General features: G+C 33.1%; 1 pseudogene; it reads right to left on the bottom strand.

Annotated features, from left to right (window-relative positions):
* Nucleotides 1-1,315: 1,315 nt before the first annotated feature.
* LOC149139388 (mitochondrial carnitine/acylcarnitine carrier-like protein pseudogene) lies at nucleotides 1,316-2,229 on the bottom strand (annotated as a pseudogene).
* Nucleotides 2,230-5,518: the final 3,289 nt, after the last annotated feature.

Raw genomic sequence — 5,518 nt, 5'->3', positions numbered from 1 at the left:
TATATATATTTATTCATTCTGGCTAATTTTTTTCCATATTCAATTTAATTCGAATTTGAACTGGAACTCACCTTGACTTCATAATTATGAAATAAAACAGAGTGTCTGGTTCAAACCCGAACTCCAACGTAACTATAATCTAGCATGCACTATCGTGGGAGTCCAATTGTCATCCTAGTTACTTAATTTTGTAAAGTTGTAAAGGTCTTATTTTCAGGTAGTTGAATCTGGCTAGAAATGATTGAAGATTTAAGGTAGCACTATGTTTTAAAGTTTTGATTGTTTAAAATTGTTTAAGGTATTTAAAAAATTATTAATTTTAAAAAACTAAACAAAATTGTGATATCATTAAATTTCTTCATGAATATAGAAATGAGTGTGAGATACAAGACTTTGAAATAACAAGTGAAATTTTGAACAAATATTAAAAATAAAAAAATGAAGTTGTTTATATAAAGCATTCAAATTATCCAAAATTTTAATATAGTTTTGTTAAAAAAAATAAAAAACATAAAAACATCGCACACTTTTCACAACCCAACTTCAATTAAAGAAGTGAGCCTCTAAGTGTATCTTATATTCATGAATATTTTTTTGTGTGTTTTTTAAGTTTTTCAATAAAATGAAATTATAGCATTACAATTTTGACATCCCATTATTAGAATACATAACTTGTAAACAAATGATGTCGTATGCATTTGCATTTTCCATTAAATTGTCCAATTACAAGCTATATATCTAGCCACACGGGAAAGTGAACTATTCTAACTTGTGGCCACATGGGAAAGTGAGTTATTCTAACTTGTAAAGAAATGATGTCGTATGTGTTTGCATTTTCCATTAAATTGTCCAATTACAAGCTACTATATCTAGCCACATGGGAAAGTGAACTTGCAAATGTGTAATAGATTATACTAATTGAAAGAGAAAATCCCACGATCTCATGGATACAAACTTTATTAACGAGGTGCAATTCACATTGAGAATTCCTCGCTTCCGAGAGGAAGGCCCCTCATACTTCTGCTTTTGGATTCAATCACATATAAACCGAATAGCTGTACGTCTATAAATTGTTTAGAGGCACCATAGAGAACATTAAACATCTAGCTATTATGCCTAATGAGAGAGGAAGATGGAAACCCATTACAAATTTACGAAGCAGAATAAGTAAAGGATGACAGAGTTCACCCAAACTAAGAATGGAGGATAAAAAATGATCCCTAAACAACTTTCAAATAACAAACATGCCATTTCCCAATTTGCTTTGTTGTTTTTGAACTCCTGTAAATAGACACAATTTGATTTGAATTTCCCATCATCCCAAGCTCAACCTGGTAATGTCATAAGCAAGGAAGTAGACGGCATTGGCAGGAACACTTCTGGCCATCGCTTGACCAAGCCTTTTAGACAAGCCTTTAAGCCCTTTTGAAGCAGCAATTTTCCGACGACATCAATTGTACCAACATACTTTGGATGGTGAAATTCATCAATCTGAATGACACTCTTCACAACATCAGTTTGATATACAAGTGTCCAAATAGCAACGCAAACAATCCCACCAGAAACAAGCAGGGTACCCATGCCCAATTGAGATGCATCATGCCCTCATGCCATGAACTGCTTCAGAGCATTATACACACCAAATGAAATTCCATTTCCATATACATCCCTTAATAAAGTAGGATAATGCCCTTAAAACAATCATCTGGCTCCTTCGGATCTTAGGACTTGCTTAGCTAGATCAACTAGGCCATTGTGTTTAATAGAAGTTGCCACTCCTGTTACCCCTAAAGTTTCAATTGAAGCAGTAGTCAAAGCACTCTGAGCTTGTAATCTACATTTGATAAGATTAGTTGGGCAAGTCCAGAGAGATACAACAATCCATGCCCCTTCTCCACACACCATCTTCTTCCCTACAGAAAATGGAAAACCAGGCTCAACCCTAAATAGGGCTTCCATCTGACCTCTTGCACTATACACAACTACATTGCAGGCTGCAATAGTGGCCAAAGGGGCTCCCATTCCTTTGTACATACCTTTTAGGTCTTCTTTGGAAATGATATACTTGACAACATCCATTGCACCGAAATAGTGAGGATGTTGGCCAGGAAGAGGCAATGGCTGACTCTGGAGCTTCGCCTCAATTGTGTCAAAGGGATGCTCAGATATCAGCTCTACTGCTCCCCCAACAGTGCTAGAAATTAGATCTGTTGCTACATCAGTTACCATAATTGGAAGCCACTAATCCTGAAACCTAATATCTACAACACATGACTTTAACAAGCATCGGTTAAGACCAAAAAGAATTGGTTTTACATTAAAAAAAACCCTTCTATACTGAAATTTTATCCCAACCTAATCAAATAAACACTTAGGGATTGTCACTATATGGGAACCCTAAAAGATTGCAACGTGGGACTATTACAGTATCCATATAAAGAATCCCAAAATCCAAAAGATTGACTGTTACAATTTAATATATTTAGATATTAGTAATACATTGTTGTGTATCTTGGACACTATAAGGATTTGAAACTTTCTTTATACTATGTATCTTAGACACTATGAGGATTTGAAACTTTCTTTAGAATTTGAAGTATGACCTTAAACTATTTTTGATTGGCTAAGAGTTCATATTCCTTATATGTTAAGGAAAAATATTAGCAAACCAAGATTTAGAGACATTTAGCGGGTCTGGAAGTCTTCCACTTATAAAATACCAATAAGTTATTTCATATGGCTAGTATTTGTCTTAATATGATGATGGAGCTACATGTACAGGCCTTCAGAATCATCATAAAAAAAATGATCTTAATGGAAAACTATTATGAATATCCATTTACTTTAATCAACCAAATATTGTCAAGCTCTACCAATTGAAATGACTGAATACAAAGAAAGTCACCATCTTCCTCTTACAATTGTATAACAAAGGTTTCCAACTTTAACACTACAAATGTATAAACACATAGATTAGATATGTCCATTTAGTTATCAAGTTGTAGAGTTATGCTGAAATGAAAAATGAAAGAAATTTGCATTGGGAATACATGAAGGAAAATTAATATTTACAAGGTTATGACAAATAACATGACATCAATGACATGACATCAAGCAAAATACACAGCATCAAAAAGAAAAAAATTTATTCAGATATTTATATTTCTTTTATTCATTGAACTACACAAAAGAATACATGAAATTTGGAATCAACCTTCTGAAATAGAAGCAATATCCCTTGGTGAACTCCCAGATGATGATTCCCTTACTGATGCTAGTCCATGTAACATGTTAACTACTTCAACAGTATCATCCAGGTAATATTTAGCCTTACTCAGCTTCTGACCAACAGTGCATGCAAAGACCTCCCTCTTTGTATTTTTAGGTAAAGTTGCCATTGCATAATGAATAACATCAAATAAGTCTTCATATGAATGATCATCTCCTATAGAAGACAAAAATCTGGAGAGTCCCCTCGCTAGCCATCACTGTTAAAAGATGTTCAACTATAACACCCTTTCTCTCTCCTTGCACTATTTGAATTCAAACAATTTAATAAACTGCCTATCTTAAAGGTCTTCATGTAAGATGAAAATGCCATAAAGAAAATTCATATCCCTGAGAAAAATAGCCCTAGAATTCTTAATTGATAACATTAGTATGCAATACCCAAGGCTTGACTTCCACAATTTGTTCACCACTCTTGATAACAACTAGCTCATTTGCTTACCAAAAACCAAAATTTGGATCTATATCCTTGAAGTGCCAGAGAATACTACTCGCTTTGGCCTCAATAAATGAACCATCTTTTCTTTTTGTGTACAACTTCATAATGGGCCCACAACTGCTTTCCAACCAAAATCCATCGTTGGCACACAAGTTTTCCATTCTTCATCCTTCTGCCACCTGCTCCAGCAATGTAAATGAAAAAGGTTAAAATGTAATTTGAACCTAGTAAATTAGCTATATTCCAGCTGCTTGCCAGCAAACATTTGAAAGGTGGGCAAAGGCTTGCATGATTTTCTAATGTAAAAGTTTCAAACCTAACAAGTGATGTGAATGGAAAATATCAAAAGATACGAGATAGAGAGAGAATAAAGTGTAGTGTGAAAATACTTAATACATGAAAGTACAAAATTAAAGAATGTGAACTTGTACATATAAGATTATACTTATGCAATTCATTATTCTATATAAAACTTTAGCACAAGAAGAAATTCAACTCACTTGTTACATTCTTATGTATTATAAGCTACTTCAGCTTCAGAAAAACCACGGGGAAGAAATGGCATTCTCTAACCACAAGAAAGAATAAATAAATAAAATTTGAAGCAAGGTCCTCTAGTTACTCAAAACTATCTAATAATAGTTCCTACAATATGATTATTGAACACACTGATATGTCATTCTATACATCTATTAGGATGCAACACAAACTCTCATTTTAAATTCCCTAGGAACATAATAAGTTGTGACAATTCAGCCCAACTCTCAAATGCACTTTTTCCAAACCCCATTGCATGTAGACTTCAAATCAAATAAGAGACAATACCGTGTTTCTCATCGACAGGTTCTTTAAACACAAACAACTATGGTAAATAATCCTAAGGACCAGTTCTCTACTTTAAAACAATTTCAAACTGGGATGCTGACAAAGGCAATGCACTTTGATTAATCTTTAATAACAAGTATTTGGAAATGGACCTTGCACAGGTATATTTGGAAAGCATATTTTATTAGAATTTAATAGGACAAATTAAAATAAGTTTTTACAAGATCTTCTCCCACTTGATACAAAATTATATTGTATTGTTTTGTGATGGGTAAAGTCAGTTGAATGTGACTAATGTCTGCAGAAACTAGACCACTAGTAAAATACATTTGGATGAGATTTAACAATAACCTCTTTATTTCTATTGGACAAAAAAATATATAATATATTATGTACATCATTTTTTCTGAATGACCGTATTATTGTATGTCATCAAATGGATTATGGTCTATAGATCATACAAAGTGACTCTATCCGGAAATGGCAAAGAAGTTGTGACTAGTGGTCGTTCATGTTAATGAGATATCTATGGATGAGGTCAAGTGTAATTCCTCAGTGAATACAAAATATATGCCACTCACTTGAAGCATCATAGCCAAGGGCTTTCTGGGCATAAAACTCACATCGAATGGAGTTTGACACCCTCTTCAATCAAAAAGGGTTTATTCAATGAAAAAAATTATTAAGTATAAATTTTGGATGTTGGTTCACAACACTAACCATCACAAAAATAATTGAAAAAAAAAAGATTAAACCCCAAATTCGTTCACTTCTTCTTGCAGAATTTTTAACAGAAATTACAAAAGACCGCTCTCATTCAATTTGTAGTGAATAAGAAAGAAAAAAATGTGTTAATTTATTTTAGGAACTTAAGTGCTTTGTGTCCAAATTCATAGTAGTTTGACAGGCTTTAGAATTCATTGTGGATTTTATAACATAAAAAGTTGATAATGTTTTATGTACATG

The sequence above is a fragment of the Pinus tabuliformis genome, chromosome X (assembly GCF_031772625.1).
Source record: "Pinus tabuliformis cultivar Carrire ecotype Pingquan chromosome X, CPIR1, whole genome shotgun sequence".
NCBI classification, from domain to species: Eukaryota; Viridiplantae; Streptophyta; class Pinopsida; order Pinales; family Pinaceae; genus Pinus; species Pinus tabuliformis.
The sequence above is the reverse complement of the archived record's forward strand: the minus strand, read 5'-3'. Positions and strand labels throughout refer to the sequence as shown.